Here is a 22,953-nt window from a genome sequence, read left to right on the forward strand (position 1 = left end):
TCACTGCTCACCTGGCACAGCACACCTGGCACAGCACACCTGGCACAGCACACCTGGCACTGCTCACCTGGCACAGCTGTCCCCAGACACACAGCCCCACACCAGAGGTGGCCCTGGCTGCCTTTCCCAGGTCCCTCGGTGTGTCCCCGCAGTGGCAGCAGGTGTCATAGCAGGTGTCACAGCAGGTGTCACAGCAGAGCCTGGCAATCCCCTGCACACCTTGTCCTTTGTGTCACACCCCAGCCTCTCCTCCAGCCCGCAGGTGAGCGGTCACAGCTGTCCCCTGTGCTGCTCCCTGCCCCTCATTTTGGACCTGCTCGGCCGAGGAGGGAGCAGTGAATGAAACCAGCGCCGGCCCTGTCCCTGACACGCTGTCCTTATGACTTGCACAAAACTTCTTGCAGACCTCAGGCCCGCTGGGGAGGGCTCTCTGCAGATGGCTTTTCCCCAGAGCACTGTCTGGTGTCTCATCAGGCAGCTTTTGTCACTCCTGGTTACGAGCTCTGTCCAGCTCAGGCTGGGAGCTCCTCAGGGCCCAAACCCTCTCACCCTCTCCTGTCCCCCAAGAAACAGCAAATCACCATCAGAGTGATCAGGAGGAATTTGGGAGCAGCAAGGAAGGAAACATCCGTGGCTGCACCAGGGAGAGCTGCACCGGGTGCAGAATGTCACAGTCCCCTCTGTCCCCCACTTGGGAGTTTGAGGAGAATGATTTGATTGAAAGGCAAATCCTTTAATCTGCAGATATAAATCAGCAGAGTGGCAGAATTGCTTAGGATGGAACATATCATATAGGGCATGTCCTGTATGTCTTTTCCCTTTAAACAAGCACGGGCCCTCCAGCTGTTAACCTATTTATAAAAGGTAACTTAAGGCTACGCGCACACTCCTGAGGACATTTCATTCTGTCGTTACAGCACAGACTCGATTTTTCTGCCTCAGAATAATTGGGCTGGGCTTATGAAGGCCCAGGCTAGAGAAGAGATCAGCTCTGATACCCAAAGCCCTCTGCAGAGGAGCAGGATGAAGCCCTCCAGGAGGCCAGGCTGCCCCAGGACAAGGCTGTGCTTGGGGAAAGGACGATGCAGGTATCAGCTACTGCATCCTGACAAGCCTCTGCAGCTTCTCCTCTTCCCACACGGGAAATCCCGAGCTCCTGTCCCTGTGCCGGGTGTGGGAAGTGTCCCAGGTCACTCACAGCAGGTCCTGCGGTGCAGGGCAGCAGCAGGAGCTGTTTTCTGGGACCATGGAGCTCTCAGCAATGGAAGTCACTGCCCCAGCCTCAGTGCAGCCCCAGCCACCTTCCTCCTCCTCCTCCTCCTCCTCCTCTGTGTCCCCACAGCAGGTTACAGCTGACGGAGAGATCCCCGATCAGGGGATCACGGGGTGTGCCAGCTGCAAGGCAAATCCCATGACCAGCCAGAGAGCCTTGACAGGTCTCTGGGATGGCAGGGATCCCTGACCGAAATTCCACGCCTTCCACTGTGCTGGAGTTAGCTTTGATAAGCAGAGCAGCCTCGTCTGGCTGGCAAATGTCTGGCAGTGACCCACGAGGCTTTTGTTGTCTCCGGAGCCGCGTCCTGCCTCATTGAGTAGTTACCTTGTCCTTGCATCCTTGATCCATGATACAGGAGTGATGAGATGTTTGTTTTGTAACAGCATCCAAATTCTCTAAGCTGTTCACAGACATTCATTTTCAAAAGTGAATGAGCTGAAATTTCCCGAAAATGAGAGTCCGTGGGTGCTGCTCCAAGTGTGGAGGCAATTCCCTGCTCACTCAAACCCCATCCAGATCTGCTTCTTGAGTTTTTCTCCCTGATAGAGTTCGTGTTCATTACTTACTGATAGCACTGCTGGGCACTCATTTTTGGACGTGACCCCTGCCCAGCAGCTCTGCTGCCTGCCCGGGATGAGTGAGGGATGTGAGGAGTGACAGCTCAGCCTGCGCTGCCCCGGAGCTGGGACAGACCCCGGAGCTGGGACAGACCCTGGAGCTGGGACAGACCCCACAGCCATGACAGACCCCACAGCCGGGACAGACCCCACAGCCTGGACAAACCCCACAGCCTGGACAGACCCCGGAGCTGGGACAGACCCCACAGCCTGGACAGACCCCACAGCTGGGACAGACCCCACAGCCTGGACAGACCCCACAGCTGGGACAGACCCCACAGCTGGGACAGACCCCACAGCCAGGACAGACCCCACAGCCAGGACAGACCCGGACAGGCCCCACAGTGCTGCCACATCCCGTGCTTTGCGCAGGGAATGCCGAGCCGGTGCCAGACGGGCAGGGGAGCTGCCCGGTCATTACTCTTATCTCCAGCCCTTGTGCTGTCAGTGCCCTGGGATGGCTGTGTCACCCGGCGTCCCTCATTTGCACGGCTCCCATCAAAGCGGTGACAAACGAGCGTTCCCCGCTCTGGGCTTTCCCTCTGCAGCTCTCCCGGTGCCCACGGGTGACTCACCCCGCACGGTCAGCCCACGCCGAGAGCAGCCCTGGTGCTGGCTGCCCCACCTGCCCTGCTGGGCTAAAGGGGCTGGCCAAGAGTGACTCCTCAGGGAGATGAGCCAGGCCCTTTCCCTTTTCCAAAGCCACTTTCCCTGTCTGGCTTAATGAAAGGGCAGAGCTTAAACACCCTCTGTCCTGCCACCAACCCCAGCAAACAAAATCCCCCCTCTGCTGGGACAAGGACAGACACACCTGTGACATCTCACACATTTTGTCTGCCTCACACCGAGGACATTGGCTCACACTGCCCTCCCTTCCAGGACACATGGAGATGGAGAGGACTTGGAGTCTGGAAAAGCAAGTGGAGAAATAGGTTATGTTCTTTAGAGGGACAAATAAAGATAAAGGAGATGCTTTGAATTTTTGCACAGGTGAAGTATGTGGGGAGGCAACAAACAGAGTGTGGCCTGAGGTTGCTCCCAGGAAGCAGAGAATAGACATCAGAATTTAAACTAAACCAAGCAAGTTTCATATTTAACAGTGCCCTGGGAAGCCCTTCCTTCCTTCCTTCCTTCCTTCCTTCCTTCCTTCCTTCCTTCCTTCCTTCCTTCCTTCCTTCCTTCCTTCCTTCCTTCCTTCCTTCCTTCCTTCCTTCCTTCCTTCCTTCCTTCCTTCCTTCCTTCCTTCCTTCCTTCCTTCCTTCCTTCCTTCCTTCCTTCCTTCCTTCCTTCCTTCCTTCCTTCCTTCCTTCCTTCCTTCCTTCCTTCCTTCCTTCCTTCCTTCCTTCCTTCCTTCCTTCCTTCCTTCCTTCCTTCCTTCCTTCCTTCCTTCCTTCCTTCCTTCCTTCCTTCCTTCCTTCCTTCCTTCCTTCCTTCCTTCCTTCCTTCCTTCCTTCCTTCCTTCCTTCCTTCCTTCCTTCCTTCCTTCCTTCCTTCCTTCCTTCCTTCCTTCCTTCCTTCCTTCCTTCCTTCCTTCCTTCCTTCCTTCCTTCCTTCCTTCCTTCCTTCCTTCCTTCCTTCCTTCCTTCCTTCCTTCCTTCCTTCCTTCCTTCCTTCCTTCCTTCCTTCCTTCCTTCCTTCCTTCCTTCCTCCCTTCCTTCCTTCCTTCCTCCCTTCCTCCCTTCCTCCCTTCCTCCCTTCCTCCCTTCCTCCCTTCCTCCCTTCCTCCCTTCCTCCCTTCCTCCCTTCCTTCCTCCCTCCCTTCCTCCCTCCCTCCCTCCCTCCCTCCCTCCCTCCTTCCCTCCCTCCCTCCCTCCCTCCCTCCCTCCCTCCCTCCCAACTATTCCATGATTTCCTTGGTTTCATGGAAGGAAACCCGAAGCTGTGGTGCTGTTGGGAGCCCAGGGTCGCACAGCCAGGCTTGGGGAGGTCGGAAGCCCTCGTGTAATTCCATGGGGATGCTTGGATTACCGAGGACAGTTCCCTGCTGCAGTTTGTACTTTGCAATGGACACACCTATGGCATTGCAGGGCTCTGCCTGCTCTGCTTTCTGATTTCAGGTGTGCCTGGCTGGGGTTTGGGTGAGGTGTCAGAGCTGTTGTGTGACAGGGAGAGGCCTGGGCACACCATATCCTTGACCCACCAAAGGTTTGCTCCTGTGGTCGCTGTCCAGCGGAGGCCTGGCTTTGGGCTCTCGGGTTTTCCTTTTGAGGAATAAATTCTAGGCTCAGAATTTAGGAGGAATGACCCAGAAGCTGCTTTTGAAGCCAAAGGCAGTCAGCCCAGTGATCAGATGTGCACTGGTGTAACACCTGCCCTTTGTTGTATTACAATTTTAACCCCAGCTTTTTGTTGTATGACTGGGTCTGTTCCACACACACAGGAAGCACCGCCCTGCTCTAGGAACAGGGTGCACCTTGTCTGGAGACAGGCAGCAGAAAGGCTCCAGAGGGAAGACAGGTGGATTTCCTGAGGAGAGAGAGGGATCTTTAAGTGTCTGATGATCAGGGTAGGCTGGGACAGCCCTGAAATTCAAACCACTGCCCAATCCTTCCAAAGAAAGCCATCAGGATGCTATTTTATCTCGGAGGTTAAAAATAGCACATGGTACAAGCAGTTGTTATGGATCTGCCTTCCAGCAGGACACAGGATTTCCCCTCACCAGCTCCAGCCCTGGAAAGGTACCCAGGCTTGGGAGGCTGGCAGAGGGGTGGGCAGAAGGTGCAGCTGAACCCTGCCTGCATGGGGTGTGCCCCCTCCCACACCTCATGCCAAGGGTGTTTCCTCCCTCCAGTGACCAGACATGAGACACACCTATTTTTGTTTTAACTTAGTCACAAGCTTTGATTTTCTTATCTAGCAGGCCAGCGTGTCCCATATTTTCATGATTTGGTAGCCCTGCAGCTCCCTCTGGGCACACGGGTGACACAGAGCCCTGGGGACATGCAGGAGCCTTGCTGTCAGCAGACAGGGGACAGTGTCCCTCCCTCCCTGCCGCCTGTTCACTCCCAAAACACACTGTGATGGTTTATCCATGAGGAATGAGGCTTAATGCTCCTCTGGAGTGGTGGCTGTCACTGCACCAACCCAGTGTCCCCTCTGCTCGTCTGGAGGCCACGGTGGTGGTGGGTGAGGGAACAGTGAGCGGTGTCACCCGCTGGGACTGGTGCAAAGTGTCCGACTGTCCCACACAACACCCAAACAACATCCAAACAACATCCAGTCTCCAACTGGAGAGATGGGGATTGCCTGGATGGAGAGACAGGGGTTTCATGGATGGAGAGACAGGGATTTCATGGATGGAGAGACAGGGATTTCATGGAAGGAGAGACAGGGATTTCATGGATGGAGAGACAGGGGTTTCATGGATGGAGAGACAGGGGTTTCATGGAAGGAGAGACAGGGATTTCATGGAAGGAGAGACAGGGATTTCATGGAAGGAGAGACAGGGGTTTCATGGATAGAGAGACAGGAATTTCATGGAAGGAGAGACAGGGGTTTCATGGAAGGAGAGACAGGGGTTTCATGGAAGGAGAGACAGGGGTTTCATGGAAGGAGAGACAGGGATTTCATGGAAGGAGAGACAGGGGTTTCATGGAAGGAGAGACAGGGATTTCATGGAAGGAGAGACAGGGATTTCATGGAAGGAGAGACAGGGATTTCATGGATGGAGCACCCGGTGGATAAGGAAGGGGCTGGATGTCACACTCAGTTGTGGTCACTGGCTTGGTGTCCCAGGGCAGAGCAGTGACGAGAGGGACTCTTGGGCTGGGGAGTTCCAGGGCCTAAAGGGGCTACAAGAGAGTTGGAGAGGGACTTGGGGTGAGGGATGGAGGGATGGAGGGAGAGGACAAGGGAGAATGGCTTTAAAGTGAAGGAGGGTAGATTTAGAATGTTTATTGGGAAGGAATTCTTGGCTGCGAGGGTTGGCAGGCCCTGGCACAGGGTGCCCAGAGCAGCTGTGGCTGCCCCTGCATCCCTGGCAGTGCCCAAGGCCAGGTTGGATGGAGTTTGGAGCAGCCTGGGACAGTGGGAGGTGTCCCTGCCATGGCAGGGGTGGCACTGGATGATCCTTAAGGTCGGTTCCAACCCAAGCCAGCCTGTGATTCTGTGACTCTGCAGCTGTGCCTGCTGTAAAAACATGTCCTTTCCTCCCTCACTACGCACACTTCATCCCTTTATCCTGTTTCCCTGCTCTCCTCCTGCCCTCCTGCAGGCGCAGAGGGCTGTCTTTGTGGGCCAGAAGGGCCACGGAGGATTATGAGCAGCAGCACGAGTGGTCCCTGCTGTTCGGCCACCTGGAGGGCGGCTGGGCGCTCCATCTGTCCCCGGGCACTGCTTTATCACCGCACTCCTTGCAGCTCCTCCGCAGCCACGAGTTCCGTGCCACACAGCTGTGCACACGCTCCCAGCGTCTCCTCTTCCCTTTTAAATATCGTCCTTTCCTGCCCCACCTCACCCTTCATCAGAAGGGATCTCCTTCATCCCCTCAGCCGCGTCCCCTCAGCCCCTCTCAGCCGTGTTCCTCTGTCCCTTCAGCCCCTCTGTCCCCTCAGCTCCTCTGTCCCCTCTGTCCCCTCAGCTCCTCTTTCCCCTCAGCTCCTCTGTCCCCTCAGCCCCTCTGTCCCCTCTGTCCTCTCAGCTCCTCTGTCCCTTCAGCTCCCCTGTCCCCTCTGTCCCCTCTGTTCCCTCAGCTCCTCTGTTCCCTCAGCTCCCCTGTCCCCTCAGCCCCCCTGTCCCCTCTGTCCCCTCAGCCCCCCTGTCCCCTCAGCCCCCCTGTCCCCTCTGTCCCCTCAGCCCCCCTGTCCCCTCAGCCCCCCTGTCCCCTCTGTCCCCTCAGCTCCTCTGTCCCTTCAGCTCCTCTGTCCCCTCAGCTCCCCTGTCCCCTCAGCCCCTCTGTTCCCTCAGCCCCTCTGTCCCCTCAGCCCCGTCCTCCATCGCCGCCCCTTGGCCCTGCCCCTGCCCCGCCCCCTCCCCTGGCCCCGCCCCCTCCCGGCCCCGCGCCGCACCCAACCGCTCTGCCCGTTCACCGCAGCGCCGCCTCCGCCCCGCGCGGCCGCGCGCCGCCCGCGCTGGCGCTGATTGGTCGGTGCTGGGCGCGGCTCGGCGCTGATTGGGCCGGGCGGCGCGAGCCCCGCCTCCTCAGCCAGCAGGGTAGTGCGCTCGGCGCGCGGCCAGCGCGGCTCCGCTCCCCGCTCCTCCTCCCGCCGGGCCCGCAGGGGACAGCGACACTCGCCAGGCGCCTCCGTCCCGGCGCTGCCCCGCGCCCCCGCCGCTCGGTAAGGCCGCGGGGAGGGGGCTGCGGCCGGGGACGGGGCGCGGGGACACCGCGCTAAGGGCGCGGCGCCTTCCGACGCGGCGGAGGGGCGGCGCGGGCCGAGCGGGGGCTCCGGCCTCGCCGGTGTCCGGTGGGCCGGGGCCGGGCGGGCCGGGCGGGCCGGGCCGGGCCGGGGGGCGGCAGGGGCTGCGGGGCGCGGGAGCCGCGCGGGGAGCGCCCGCAGCATCCCCGAGCATCTCCCGGGGGAGCCGGCGGAGGGAGCGGGCGCTGCCGGGGCGCGGCTTTGTTGCTCGGGGGCAGGGGCCGGGCTGGGTCCGGGGGCCCCCGGCGTTCCCGGGCGTTGCTCCCGCAGGCCCCGGTCGGATCCGGCTCCCCCGAGCGCAGGGACCCGCGCGTTTCGCTCAAGGGCGACGCAGCGGTTCCACACTTCTCCTTGGGACGCCTCGAAACTTTCCGTGCCGCCTTTTCTCCCCGTCCTTCGCCGCCGTGCCCCCGCTGGATCCCTCGCAGTGCCGGCTTTATAAGGAGGCTGCGGGGTGCGGATGAGCGGGCAGAGCGGCTCGCAGCGCTGGGTGTGGCGGGCCGGGATGCGCCAGGCTCCGGGCCTGTGCTCAGTCATCGGCGGCCGTGCCTGCGGAGCGGGCCCGCTTTCGGGATGAGCAAACTTCTGCACAGCGCGGCCGGCCTGAGGTACAGATTAAACACATGTTCGCCACGGCGGCATGCAGGGCTGCTGTTAATAAGTTTAGGCTCAGGACGGTGGAGTTCTGCAGATGCTGCTCTGCTGCCAGAAGCTGGTTCTAAGTGTATCCTGGTAGTATGAGTGTTGTACGCTCTCCCTCTCTTAGAGGGGTGTGTTAAAAGCCCTGTCTGTGAACGTGCTGAACCTGAATTTAGGTGGTTAGTTCTCTCTACTTTAGGTGTTTCTTGGTCTCTCTTACTTGGTTGTTCCCTCGCTTATTTCCTTCCCCTAATTCCCCTATGGATTTAGCAGTTTAACCCATTGATTTTAGAGTTTTAAAAAAAGTTTTTATTTATTTTTTTAAGCTGGAATCATCTGTTCAGTGAACCGTGTTCTTCCCAGCTCACTCTTCCAGCTGCAAGGCTCCTCGAGTAACACAATAGCCATCCAAGTGCTGCTCAGCGTTTCAGTGTGGAGTAAAGCCTTGCTCAGGGCCTCCTCCTGCTCTGCCTGTGATGCTGCTCGAGCTTCATTTTGTAAACTAAAGACAGGACTGCCCTGCAGTTTTACAACTCTAAAGCTTCTTTTCTCCTTGCCAGGGCCTGGTGTCCCATCTGGTGTGTTTTACTGGTATTGTATCTATAAGGTGCTGCTTGATTAACTCCTCCTTTGTTTGAGAAAGAGAAGTTGTAACTCAGAATTATTCAGGTTGACAAGACAATTATGATAAAGGTGACATTGGCTGGACAGAGCTGTCAAATTTACTTTCTGGGTTTTTGTTTGTTTTTCTTTGCAAGAACTGATGAAATTTCTGATTATCCTTCCAGATGCGTTTTGGAGGATTCATGGCCTCTTTCAAAGGTTTTCATTTTTTATTCTTTTGTGCCTTCTTGCATCAGAAGAGATGGGCTTTTTCAGTTTGAAAAAGAGCTGAACTTACTCGCTGTTGCAACAGCAGCAGTATCCTGTGTCTTTTGTTTAGTTTGGTAATAATTACATGTTAGTGACAAATAATAAGCTTGAAGGCAGAGTAGCTGATCTGTTTGTGACTGTGATTGTTGACTGTGAAGCTGAAGGCCGTGGATATTATTAAATCTGTTTTTATGTGTCTCTGCAGAAATGACATCAGGGAAAGATCAGATAATACAAAGAAGTGTCAGTGGTTTGAAGATGCCAGCCCGGGGAGTTCAGCTAGAGCCCAGTGTTGCCATGGGGACAGTTTGTGGGTCACCCCTGTTCCCCCCGAGCCCTCAGCTGATATTAGGAGAGGATTATGTCACTCCTGTCCTTAAAGACCAAAGGGGAGGCTGCTGGAGGACGCTTATGGCAGCGGATCCTGCCTTTATCAGCTTGTTCCTCCAAAGCCAGGGCTGTGCCAGGCCCTGTCCCTGTGCTGCCCGCTGGGGTAGGGGACACCGTGGGACACCCGTGCTGTGCTCTGCCAGCTGCACACCTCCCCTGGCAGGGTGTGTGGGGCTGTGCTGGGGCAGGGTCTCTGGAGATCTGTTGGGGCAGGGTGCCCACTTTGTCTGTGGGGAGCTCTGCAGGTTGTGGGTGCTGTGGTAGGTGATGAGTTTGGTCACCCTGTTTGGGTGAGCACTGGGGTGGGATAAGCACCCCACAGGCTGCCAGACACTGCTGCCCCAAAGCTGGGCTGCTCTGGGAGCAGGCTGTGCTGGGGAGTGCCATTTACAGGTGGAAGTGCTAATTCTGAGGTATTTGGGCTCAGTGCACTCGTTTGTTCCCTCTCAGGGACACCAGGCAGTTTAAGCCAGGGTTTTAAGTCCCAGAGAGTTGCCCAAACTGTTCTGTGATGATATTAAACACCCCCACACCTCCAACAGCCTGAGCAGCAGTGAGAACAGGAGCAAATTGGGGTTCTGGAGGGTCAGAAGGTGAGGCTGAGTGGAGGCTGGGGCAGGACTGGATTTCCAGCCTTAAGCTCGTTATGTGAAGTCTGATGAAGCTCAGTTGGACCAAATGAATTACGTATTCCTGCTGGTAAAAGGGCTGACACAGCTGTAATTTCAGCCAATGGAGCTGTAATTATATTTGAGGTCCCAACCCCTGTAGTATTTTAGTGGTTGCCTCTCCTCCCTAGGAATAAATGGATCTGAGCCATTCAGTGAGCTCTGGGTTCTTGCAGAGTTCAGCTCTGGTTTGCACCCATTGCATGTTCCTGCTGTTGTGTACCTGAGGTTTAAACTCACCTGCTGTTTGCTGAACCAGTCGTGTCTCCATCACTCACTGCTTGGGCTGCATTTGTCTCTCTGCACTGTGCAAGCTTTCAAATTCTGCCCCACACCAAACTTATGACTCAGGGAAGCCACTGGTCAGACAGGGTTTAAGTCTGTCAGGGTGAATTCAAGCTACTTGCAGTTCAAATGAAAGTGGTGGTTACTTGAAAGCGAAGTTACGTGTGGCTGTACCTTGGTTTGGTCCAGAAAAACCCCAAATAATTTCTTTTGCTAGGCCAGACATAGATTGGAAGATAAAATTCCAGTCTCCTCCGCTGAGAATGAGGAGTTCAAGGCGTGTTACTCATCGTGTTGTTGCGAGTCAGATTGCAGACAACAAAATTATAATTTGTGTAGGTACTTGTGGAGTTTCAAAGGCAAATTGAAGTAGCTGATAGTGCTCTGAAAGGCAGAGTTATTTCCTGGAACTCTGTGTTTGTGCTTCCTGTCCCGAATAAAACAGATGAATCTCTCGCTTAGTCAAATGTCTGTGTCCACAGCTTCCTTGTGCTTTACCAGCAATTGAACTGATAATTTCTGTGCTTTGTCTTTTTCCTCCTTGAAGACAAATGAATGGTAGTGAGCTGTAGGTGAGAGGAGCCAGGGTCTGTGACTGCAGCACACGGGAGGGTGGCAGCGAGCTCGAGCCTTGAGCCAGAGCCACAAGAGTTCATCCCCACAAGAAAGGGTGGATGTCCCTTGGAGCAGGCTCTTGGGAGCTGCTGGAAAAGCTGGGCTGAGCAGAGCAGGTAGGACTCCTGTGCCCTGTGGGAGGGGTTTCTCCTCCCACGGCTCAGAAACCGATTCCATGGCTTAGTGTTCCGCACATGGGAAGGAATTTCTCGTGGGAAGAAAAGGTCAGTGAAATCAGTTGCTGTAGATGTCATGCAGATTTTAACTTGGTAATGAGGAGAATGAAATACTTGTGGCTCACACTGGTGCCCTGTGTTGCTCTGGGTTCTTAATAGTATGTTAGAAATTATGAAATATTAAATTTATTTAAAATTATTGGGAAATCTGACCCTGAAGGATTATGAACAGACACTGGTGTGACTCTCTAGCACTCTTAAAAATTATGTAAGGACAGTGCTGAGGATTTGCCCCAAACAAGGTCAGTCTTGGATCCTCTGAGTAAGTTACTCATTTTTCTATGTTGCCATAAAAGCCCATATTTTGGAATGCTGGACAGCAAAACTTTTTGCAGTTGTTGCTGTAGAAAACACAGGAGTTAATGGGAAGTGTGGGTTACTCCCTGGATAAAAGTGGCTGTACAGGTAAATGATGGTGTATCCCAATTCCACAATGCACACTGCTCCCTGGAAGTGTCTGCTGGGAGGTGGGAGGGTGCTGGGTTATTTATTCTGTGCTCCCCTGGAGACAGGGAGGGCAGGGGCTGGCTCCTTCCCTGGCTCTTAGGAAAGGCTGCTCCTTGCTGCTCTTCTAATCCTTGCCTTGTTTTACTCTCTGCCTCTCAGAACTCTTCTTGGGTAGAGTGGCCACTGCTGAATGGGTAGTTCCTCCGGGGAGTAGCAAGATACCAGCCCTGAGATAAAGCTCACAGTGTCCCTGTGATTTGAACAGAACTGGCAAACACAAACAGTGGTTGTAGTTGTGTTATCGAGGGAGGTTTGTGTAACACAGCAGCCCTGGATTAGCTCTCCTTTGCCAAGGTTGGATTTCCAGTCTCTCAGAGCTGGAACTCCCCTCAGAAAGAGAGTTTAGCACAGACACCGTGCTGGGCTCTGTCCCCTGCCCAAGAGGAGTGTGGTGGCAGGGTGGCAGAGGGGCAGGGTGGCAGGGTGGCAGAGGGGCAGGGTGGCAGAGGGGCAGGGTGGCAGGGTGGCAGGGTGGCAGGGTGGTGGGAGGAAGGTTGGGTGCAGGTGTGTCCCTGGGCGGGTGGCGTGACCCACGGGGCAGCAGTGGATTACAGCGGGATGAGCAGCGCTGCGTGCTGCCGAGCAGGCTGCTCCAGGAGCTGCAGGAGCCTTCTGGGAGAAGTATGCACTTAATCACATCCATTAGCATGATGGAAATCCTGATTAGCCTGTGTCACTCACTCCCATTTTCCTCCTACACTTCGCCCCTTTTTATCCGGGTCTTTGCAAGTGTGAGCAGCAGCTTGGAACCATGAATGGATCCCAGGATTCTGGGCTTTGTGTTGGGACAAAGTTCCTCAGGAATCTCTCCCAGCTGCTGGCTGAGGAGAACATCTGAAAAACCAGCCCTTCACAGCTGGAGGAGCCTCAGCAGGCCTGTGGGGAATCCAGTTGAGCATGGAGTAGGCTGGTCTTGCTCGTCTGTCAGGTGCTCAGGGCTGGCTCATCTTCCATGTCTGGTGTGTCCTGACGCTTGAATTTTAACCTCTCCATCCCTGTGTGCTGAGGAGCTCCCGGGGCTGCCTGGCACCTTGGGGCAGGGCTCCTCGGGGCTGGAGAACAAGTCCAGGGATGGGGTGATGGGGAAAGGCAAGGCTGAAAGTGAGGTTAGGGAAACTGCAGATCAGCTGGCTGGATTTTGACTAGAAGTGGAAAAAAAAGACAAAAAATGAGGTAATTGTGTAAATTCCTGTGTGCAAAACCTCTCTTTTTTAAAAACTTCACTGCTTGGGGAGATACTGTACAGAGTCAAACTGGACCTTTTGGAAAAGCAAACGTCTCTGAGCATTAGGTCATAGACTTCCAACACATTCCCGCCTGGGAGTGAGTCATTGTCTTTTGTAAAATTGTATTAGAGCTACATCATCCCCAAAAGCTGTTTTTCAGCTGAATTTAGGGTGTTGACGCTTGCTCTAAACAAAGTAAAAGGATGGGAGCATTTATCAGGGCAATTTCAAAGTGTGTTTACATGCTCTGCAGTTGTGACTCCCGAAGTGCCGGAGCTCAATTCGTTCTTGGGAGGGGAAACTCTCAGCTCTCACACTGAGGACTGGGGCAAACATCTCCATGTAACTTAAACGATGTTTGTGAAGTGCTTCAAATCCCCTGGAACGGGCACAGAAACATCCAGGTGCTTCTACCTGCTCTTGTTTCTCCCGCCTCCCACGTGTTCCTTGCAGGGACTGTGGTGTGTTGGCTCTTGGCTGGAGATACTCCGGCAGTTTGTCCTTCCAGGAGCTGATACTGAGGGTTTGTTTCCATGTTATGACTTCTGTTTTCTCTAACAAAACTCGTTTGAGGTTCCAGCCCTCCTCCACCTCGTGCTTTCGAGCAGGTTGTTGTGCCACGAGTTCGGTGCAGTGAAATGGGGCAGTGAGAAATGGGTCGGGGCTCAGGTGGGATTTCCACCACTAATTTTAGAAGCTGCATCAATTCTGTTAAAGGGGAAGTAGAAACAACTGCTTGGAGAAGGGGATGCCAAGCACTCATCACACTGGCTTTGCTGGGGAAAACGTGGTGGGGAAATGCTGTCAGTGGCATGAGCAAGAGCTTGGGGTGGAAAATCCTTGGCTGATACTCGTTGGAAAGGCTTAGGCTGCCTGGATCCCAGAGTGACTGGAGCTGGAAGGGATCTCCCAGGCCAGCCCCTGCCAGGCAGTGACACAGGGATGTGTCCAGGGGGTTTGGGATGGCTCCAGAGAGGGAGACTCCAGGGCTCTGCCCCTCCATGCAGAAGCTCTTCAGCTCGCTGTGTTTTGCTTTGTGGCCACTGCTCCTTGCCCTGTCTCTGGCAGCGTGAGCAGAGCCTGGCTCCATCCTCAGCGTCACCCCCACGGAGTTCATCTCCAGAAGGAAGGGTGGATGTCCTTTGGGCCAGGTTCTGGGGAGATGCTGGAAAAGCTGGGCTGAGCAGAGCAGGTAGGACTCGTGCATCCCATGGGGGGATTTCTCCCACAATCTCTCCTCATCTGGGAAATGCTTCAGTCCCCTCAGCAAAGCCAGACCCTGAATCCAAACTCACTGTTGCTGTGTTTGGTGTTAACTCCATTTCAGCTCATCAGAAAGGGAACCTGAGGGCACACAGCAGTGAGGATAGGGCAGGAATGAAGCACTGGGAGCTGCTGTGAGCAGGATGCAAATGGAAATCTGAAAGTTGTGCCTCACTGACAGTGTTGCTGTAGTCCCCTCTGGAAAGCACTGGCCGTTTTTAAGCACCTGGCTCTCAGCAGTTCAGATCAGCCTGGGTTTCAGGCACACTGGTGAAGGGTGCTCCTGGGTTAGGCTGAGGGTCTCTGTGGCCTGGGACGTGCTCCTGGCAGTGACATCTGCTCAGGAAGTTCATGTGCTCCCTTCCCTGTGGGTAAGTGCAGCTTGATCCACCCTCAAGGAGAAAATCAGCAATGAAGTGAAATCAGCAATGATTTGGATGTGAAATGCTGCTGGAAATACTGAGGAAAACCCAATTGTAAACAACAGCTTAAAGAAAGTGTTTTAATGTGATTGTTGGTGCTTTTTATAGCAGTTCCAAGGGCTTAATTCCTGCATGTACCCTCCCTGCTCTCTCCACACCCAGGTTCCCTTTCGGGTGCACTGGAGTGATGGTAACCCCAAACACAACAGCACTGAATTTGGAATGTGAACTTCCCAGCATCCTAGCATGGTGTGGGTTGGAAGATCATCCCATTCCACCCCCTCCATGGGCAGGAACACCTTCACTGTCCCAGCCTGGCCTGGAACACTTCCAGGGATGGAGGATTTTGATGTTGTTGATGAGTTATATTCTTCTTTGTGGGTTTTTTCTGTGTTTAACCTCTCAATTTCAGCCAGTTCTCTGTTGCATCTTTATGAAGTGCAGTGTCCTGTTAAAAAATGCTCCTTTGCTTATCTGCACTGGTTTTCAGGCACCTCAGAAGTTTTTCTGCTGTCCATGGATACTTTCACTGCTGTTAATTAGGCAATGGGAGACTTCCAAACCAGGAGAGCAAAGGCAAAAATCCCCAAGCAGCTCCAGCAGAGGCTCAGAATTAACTCTGCAGACAGGGGAGGCAGAGAATGAGACAAAGAACTGAGTCACCCTCTCTTCCTTCCTTTCGACTCTTGTGGTGGGAGTGAATTGTTTCTGTTTTAAGTCATAAATCAGAGCAATTAGCAAAAGGGTTCTGGATGTTAATGGGTGGATCATTCAAACTTCTTACTTAGCAGGAGTGTGGATTTCAGTGATTCAAATAAGCAGCAGTAAATGAAATAGGTTGTGTGATGGCCTTGTTCTGGATTCCCTGGGATGTTGTGGATGCACAGCCTCAGAAGTGTTGATTTGATAACTCTGAGTGCAGCCCCCAGCCCTGGATCCAGCACGGGAAGGAGCTGGAGCTGCTGGAGAGAGCCCAGAGGAGGCTCCAGGGGGATCCCAGGGATGGAGCAGCTCTGCTGGGAGGAAAGGCTGGGAGAGCTGGGAATGTTCAGCTGGAGAGGAGAAGTTTGGGGTGACCTCAGTGTGACCTTGCAGGACCTGAAGGGGCTCCAGGAGAGCTGCAGAGGGACTGGGGACAAGGGATGAGGGACAGGACACAGGGAATGGCTCCCACTGCCAGAGGGCAGGGCTGGGTGGGACATTGGGCAGGGATTGTTCCTGTGAGGGTGGGCAGGCCCTGGCACAGGGTGCCCAGAGCAGCTGTGGCTGCCCCTGGATCCCTGGCAGTGCCCCAGGCCAGGCTGGAGCAGCCTGGGACAGTGGGAGGTGTCCCTGCCTGTCCAAGGGGTGGCACTGGATGGGATCTAAGGTCCCTCCCAACCCAACCCATCCCCGGGCTCTGGATCTGGGAGTGTTTGCTCAGCCCAGCAGCTGCTGCAGGTGATCTGAGTGTCTGCTCCTGCCCAGTTTGCAGGATGGGACTCCCAGAGTGGGAGCTGGTTCCACCTCCGTGGGCAGGGTTGTGCAGGGTGAGGGGACACAGCCTCAGGATGTCACTGGGGCTGGTCCTGCGTGGAATCCTGTTGGGATGCTGTGATCTGGGCCTGGCTCACAGGATACCTGTCAGGCGGTCTGGGACACCACTGAGGTGGGGCTGTAGGATGCTGTGGTGGCTCGAGCTGTATTTGATATCACAGATTTGCATTTCTATATGAAACTGCAGTGTATGTAATCCGCAGGGTTCATTTTACCGGGATATCTCACATTTAAAGCAAACATATTATTTTTCTTTAGGCTGTATTTTAACCTATTTAAGCGTTTACGGCATGAGAATTAAAGGATATTTCCATCTCGTGTTTTGAGGGCTGGATTTTCTTTAACTGGGTGGGGTTTTATTTTTTTTTTTAGCTAAAATGTACTTTTTTTTTTTTTTTTTTGCATTGGGATTTGGACAGAGCATGTAGGGCAATAGGATCAAGTGTCACATTGGGATTACATATTTGTCCTGAAGTGACCCTCTTAGGAGCTTGCATGGGTGTAATTGGTGAATGACTGGATTTATAGGGATGTATCTCTGCATTAGCTCTGGTTTGATGTGACTCGAGCTGATTTGCTTTTGGTCCAACCTATTTTCAGCTTGGGGAATTCACTTTTAAGGAGGGATGCTATAATTTGCTTGTATTTTCCCTTAAAAGCAGCGGTGACTTTACCAGGATTTAATAGCTCTAAGTATGAATGTAGAGCAGTGTTGCACAGCATTGTCTGATGGCTGAACCCCAAATTTATCCCAAAAGCTGCACATTTGAGCCCTCTGGGTGTTAATGGTGTGGAATAAAACCCTTTATCATTATCAACTTCCCAAGATTCTGTAGTTGCATCAGTCACTGTCCTTAAAACTGTAACAACTCCTCCACTGGTGGTGTTCTGTGTTATTCTGTGTATTGTGTCCCTCAGCTGGCAGCTCCTGTGGGATTTCCCTCTCCTGGAAGGAATGAAAGTGAATTTGGAGGCGTTGGGGGCACAAAGGGAGCTCCTCGCAGCTCCCAGCTGAGTTTTCTGCAGCAGGTTTTGAAGGTGCCAGGTGAGCAGGAGTTGCTGCTCTTGCTGCCAGGCTCTGCCCGTGGGCACATCCCGGGTGCTGCTCGCTGGGCACAGCCTGGCACTGCCTGTGCCACAGTCTGGGGCTCTGGGGGGCTCCTGGCTGGCTCTGGGGGCAGTGAGAGCCTGGCTGTCCCTTGGGGTGGTGGTGGGTGAGTGAAAGGCTGGGATTCCCAAATCCTGCAGCTCTGAGCATCCCTTTGCATTTTTGCCCATAATTACCCCGAGCTGTGTTTGTGCCACAGGTTTCCCTCTGCTCCTCCTTCCCTGCTGCTCTCCAGAGCTCCCAGCTGCTGGTTTATTTCCCATATTTCTGTTTGCTCAGATCCTGTTTAAAGCCATCTGAACATATTCAATGTAGGGTGGGTTTCTTTTTTTGCTACAAAGACCTTTTAAAAAGGCTGTTGGAGGGGTAATTGGAGCACAGAATTTAACACACTGCTCCCAGAAATCCTGACTCTGGCTGGCATCAGCTGATGGTGTCTTGTTTAAACATACCACAGACTTGATGTTTTTTCCCCTTGGGGTTTGACTTCCTGTGATAAAAGGAGATTCCCTTTTAAAGCAGAGCTCCGTGGTTATATAATGAGAGAAGGAAATACTCCAAAAGTGACACGGGGAGAATAGAGAAGTTATTTTGGTGGCTGACTGTTAGAGAATAGAAAATTCGCTCAGGAGGGCACTGGTAACTCGAGTCCTCTGGGGAAAGTGAGAAGAACACATTTAAGGAATTGAGGGATTGACCAGGGCAGAGCAGCAAGGAAGGTTCTGGTGAGGACAGAGCTGTGCAGTGCAGGGCTAGGGTTCCTCTTGGAGGATTGAACTCTTTCCAAACTCTTCTCCTCTCCTCCATAAGCTGCTCCCCAGCACCAGCAGCCTCCAAGTCTGACCCTCCAAGAGCTGTGCTGGCTTTGGCTGTTGAATTTGAAGCCGTGAGCAGAAGTTGGTTTTGGATTTGTGCTTGTGGCTTTGTCTCTGTGTCCCCAGCAGTGCCAGAGCAGGGAACTCCTTCCTTCCTTCCTTCCTTCCACCTGCCCTTTGTGTCCCCCTCACCAGGGACTATGCAGGAGTCAGGGGGAAAACTGAAAAAAGCCCTTTAATGCTGGTGGTGGGGTCAAAATGGAAGTTTCCAAAGCAGTTGGGTGTCCCTCAGCAGGGGTTTTTGGAAGGCAGGGATACAAACTCCTGGGGAAGTTTGGATGCCCAAACTGGAGTCCAGCTGGATTCTGGCAGGGAGTCACTGAACTCACTGAGCTTTCGTAGTTCCTGCCCTTGAGTTCAAACTCAGCCCTGCACACACCCCACACTCCCCCCAGACACTGAATCCTGAGCTCCCCAAGGATTTAAAATGGAATATTGATTTCCCTGGTCTGGGATATGCTACAGAAACACGAAAAATGCCCACGATTCATCAAAATTAAGCTGGTTTTCTTGCTAGTCTGGGGTATGTTTATTTTTTTAGTATGTAATTTATCTGTAGAATCATTTCTCAGCAGCCAGATATGCTGACTGTGCCTGTTACGTTTCCCCAGTGAAATTCCCTGGCAAGCCTCACTTCTTCCAGGATCATTTGGAGGTGCTGATGTAATCAAAGGGTTGGATGTGAACTCAACAAGAAATTATGTAGTGCAAAGTTTGCTCTTCAGATCCGTGTGGAATTCAAGTGTGATTGTTACTTTTGTGTATTTTTAGTGTAGCTGTCAGTGCTATTCAGTAACTTTGCTCATTTTTTAATTAGGAGATGTCAGTTTATGCCTGAGGAGGGGGGAGCAGGGCCCATGTTACAGATCCTTAACACCTCATCAAAATTTCAGTGGGGGTTATTTTTTCAGCTCTATTTGAATAATTAAACATGGTGCTGAACTCATTTTGCAAATGTGTGGGGGGAGCACGAGGAGTAATGAAAATAGTTAATCTAAATTGAAATGCATCAGAGCATCCTGGTTGTACAAGTGTAACACCCTGCTTTATTCTAAATAGTTGTATTACTTAAAAAGCAACTTCCCAACTTACAAACCGAGGAGTGAAATATAAACACAGATTGGGAAATGATCCTCTGAAAGACAGAAGGGAAACAGGGGGGCTCTGTTGATGAATATCTTGTTTAACGCAGATCACCCTGAGCAGTTTAATTTTCCATACTGAATTTTTAACCCCTGCTTCAAAGCAAGGAAATTTCCAAAGTGCCTCGGAGGACCTGCATTTTTTCCTTAAATTAGTTTAGTTTTCAAATGGAAGATTGTAGTATCTCATTATTTATGAAACAGTAGCTTTGGATTAAGCTCAGATGTTCCTTTATTAGAGAATTCCAGCTACAAAGGGAGCCTGGGTATCCACCAGCTGCACTCGCTGACTGATAACAGGCTTTTCAAAGTAGTTTTCTTTCAGCAATCCTGTTAATGCTTTAAATTCAAGCCTAAACTTTTTTGTGGGATTAGGGGTAGGAGGAAAAAAAAGCCAATTCAGAGGAATAAATGTAAATAATTCAGCATGAACAGCAGAGCAGGAGGGTGAGGTGAGTCAGTTATTGTGATGTGTGTTTGTAAGGCAGCAGGACAGCATTGCACTCCCCACTTTGTAGTATTAAATCAGAATGTCAGAACTGTGACAACAGAGCAGGCAAGAGGTTCACGTGTGTGGGTTTGTGCAGAGGGGTTTGCTTTCTGTTCTGCCCTTTTTTCATCTCCTTGGTTTTCACTCTTGGGTGGTGGGGAAGTGTGGGCTGTGTCCCCTTGGCTCCTTGTTTGTGCTGCAGCCTTGAGAGTCCTGGGGGCTGTGTGGGGTTCAGATCAAGAATCCACACTGGGCTGGGTGGGAGAGACCTTAAGGACCCTCCAGTTCCACCCTGCCCTCTCCTGGAGCCCCTTCAGGCCCTGCCAGGGGCTCTGAGCTCTCCCTGGAGCCTTCTCCTCTCCAGGGGAACATTCCCAGCTCTCCCAGCCTGGCTCCAGAGCAGAGGGGCTCCAGCCCTGCAGCAGCTCCAGGTCCTGCTGCTGCTGGATCCAGGGCTGGGGCAGCTCTGCAGGTGGAGACTCACCTGAACAGGGCAGAATCCCCCATTCCCTGCTGCCCACGCTGGGCTCAGCCCAGCACAGGGGATCTCTGGCCAGGCAATGCTCAGCCTCTCACCCCCAGGCCCCTCAGTCCTTCTCCCCAGGGCTGCTCTCCATCCCCTGGATCTGTGCTTGGATTGTCCCAGCCCAGATGCAGAACTTTGCTCTTGTGGAACCTCCTGAGGTTGGCACAGGCTGGCAGGTCCCTGTGAGTGCCCCATCCCGTCCCTGGAGCTGTGACAGCGCCCAGAGCTCGGTGGCACCAGCAGAGTGCCCAGGGTGCCCCGATGCCACATGTTTAATTTGGCTTTTTCACAGTCTATCCATCTTAGCAGCAGAAAATGCCTTTCCCTCCTCAAAGCCAAGTGCTCTGTGCACAGGTGAGCACTGGTGGTGCCAAGGAAATAACCCAGCTCTAAAGTACTGGCAAATAAAAAAAGATTATCTGTGGCTGCCACTGTCACCTTTGTCCTCTCAGCACAAGGCTTCACACCTGCAGCTCACCCTAAACACTCCTCTCCCTGCTTATCTCCTGTGAGAGTTTTTCTGTTAAGCTCTCACAGTTCAGGAGCTGGGATTTCTAGATAAAATACTTTATATTGGGCTTTTCAAAGCATAATACTGGAAAAGGGGGTTGAGTACTGGGAGGAGCATTTTCATTTACTAAGCAGGGATGTAGGCTGTATTTTATGGAATTGACTGAAGTCTCACAGTTTTTAATCCGGGAGTTGCATGTGGATTGTTCTCCCTCAGCAAGTTTTTACTAAATTCTGTTATTCTAATAATTTATTTTTTAAATGTATTTTTGAAGAAAGAAAAATGGAGTGTTTTAAGATGCTCACCGGGTTGACCAGATTCAAGGCAGGCTTTTGCTCTCACGTGTCCTTTGTGTAAATTCTGGGTTAATTAAGTGACTCATTCATTCAGTCTGGCTGGGGCTGCAGAGGCCAAGGAAGCTCCAGCAGCACATGATGGGGTGGAGGAAAAAACAAACCCAGCTCAGGGTGAAACTCTCTGAGGCATCCGAGCTTCCTTCTGGAAAGGGAACAGGGAATGGGGATGTGCAGGACTGGGCATTTCACAGAATATGATCACAGATCCTTTGATTCCTAAACACTGCAGGGCTTCTGGTTTGTGTCCTCTTCGTTCCTGAGGCCTGGCTCTTGATAAATGTCCCTGTGCTGGGGTTTCAGTCCTGTGCTCTACAGTGGCAAATCTGAATTCTGCACCATTTCAACTGACACAGGGCTGGGTGGGAGATTGGGAAGGGATTCCTGGCTGGGAGGGTGGGGAGGGGCTGGGCTGGGATTCCCAGAGAAGCTGTGGCTGCCCCTGGATCCCTGGAAGTGCCCAAGGCCAGGCTGGGGCAGCCTGGGACAGTGGGAGGTGTCCCTGCCATGGTAGGGGTGGCACTGGGTGTTTTTTAAGGTCCCTTCCAGCCCCAAACCATGTAGAATTGTTTTTGTTTTATTCCAGAAATTTTCTTGCATGAAACACAGAAGCAGTTCCTGAAACAGAAGTCAGAACCTGGAATGCCTGGTTAGGAGGCGATGGCCAGACCTGAAAGTAGAACCTGAAAGTATTTCTTCTTTCAAACACCAAAGAGGGAAAAAAACCCAAACAAACCAAAGAAAAAGCCCCTCTCCAGCCCTTCCAGAATTCACCCCCTCATGAATCTAATACTCTGGCTAAAAAATTTAAAAATGTCTTAGAAATATTCTAAATCTAAAGAGGTAGAAGTGTAAGAGAAAGAGAGGGGAAGTACTGAACATTTTCTGAATAATAAAGTGGAGGGGAAGTACTGAACATTTTCTGAATAATAAAGTGGATCTTTCTGTAAAACATCTTTACTAATTAATCGAAAAACGGAGCAAACTGAACGACAGCAGCTCGTAACAAAAAGCTTTTTGATGGAGTTTGCTGCTGGGAATGAGCTCACCCTGGTGCCCAGCTGGGCACTGGGCAGGGCTGGAGCTGTTTGCTGAGCCCAGCCTGGGCTGTGGGGTGGTGCTGGGAGTGTGGGGCCGTCCCAGCTTCCACCTCCAGGTGAGCTCAGAATTTGGGGGGTGGATTTGCTGTACTTATTTTTCTGGCAACTGCATTGATTTTAGGTGCATCAGGAGAGCTGGAGAGGGGCTCTTTACAGAGGGCATGGAGTGCCAGGACAAGGGGGCATGGCTTTGAACTGAAGAAGAGCAGATTTGAATGGTTTATTAGGGAGAAATCCTTGGCTGCGAGGGTTGGCAGGCCCTGGCACAGGTGCCCAGAGCAGCTGTGGCTGCCCCTGGATCCCTGGCAGTGCCCAAGGCCAGGCTGGACAGGGCTGGAGCAGCCTGGGACAGTGGGAGGTGTCCCTGCCATGGCAGGGGTGGGAATGGGATGGTCCTTATGGTCTCTCCAACCCAAACCTCTAATGAAAGGTTGTTACAGAAGAGTGAAGAAATGTGGTCCCAATCTTCATTGAAAAACATCACTTAGGTCTTGAGGTGGAGTGAAGCAAGATGGAAATTAAAAATTGTGTATTAGTGGCTCTTGGCTTCATAACTTTGAGTTACTCCTTTTAAAACTTCGTTCAATGGTTCAGTGTGCCTTCTGTGCTTCCTACCCGTTTCTGGTTTTAAAATTACAAAATTGCTGCTTTAAAATAAGCATTTGATTGGGAAAACTACTTATACTAAGGGCAAACCCTGAATACTGAACTTGTGCAATGGTGGGGGTTGACACTGGGATCTTGCTGAGTGGGAATTCAGTGATGTGCCAGAAACACAGAGTTTGCTTCATTCTAAGTCAACTTTAAACACCAGAAGTTGTATTATTCATTGTTCTTTCAGTTTCTCACCCTGATAAGCTGCTTTGTTGTCCTTGGAGGCACCGGGAGCCTCATGCTGGTTCCAGTTTAAATTGCAATATCTGTGTGTAGGGGAGGCC

At 52.6% G+C, this 22,953-nt stretch overlaps 1 protein-coding gene across 7 annotated transcripts in view; it reads left to right on the top strand.

The window, feature by feature from the left end:
- Positions 1 to 7,032: 7,032 nt before the first annotated feature.
- MAP4 (microtubule associated protein 4) overlaps positions 7,033 to 22,953 on the top strand; it is a 153,434-nt gene continuing 137,513 nt past the window's right edge. For 4 of the 7 annotated variants that reach the window (XM_063417969.1, XM_063418013.1, XM_063418022.1 and 1 more), the window contains exon 1: positions 7,033 to 7,169. The gene's annotated coding sequence lies outside the window, so the exon portion shown is untranslated. Of the gene's footprint in view, positions 7,170 to 7,718; positions 7,859 to 22,953 lie in introns of those variants that run through there. The other 3 variants (XM_063417996.1, XM_063417987.1, XM_063417978.1) reach the window with 3 other exon arrangements.

This window comes from Prinia subflava, chromosome 1 (genome assembly GCF_021018805.1).
Source record: "Prinia subflava isolate CZ2003 ecotype Zambia chromosome 1, Cam_Psub_1.2, whole genome shotgun sequence".
In the NCBI taxonomy this organism is placed as follows: Eukaryota; Metazoa; Chordata; class Aves; order Passeriformes; family Cisticolidae; genus Prinia; species Prinia subflava.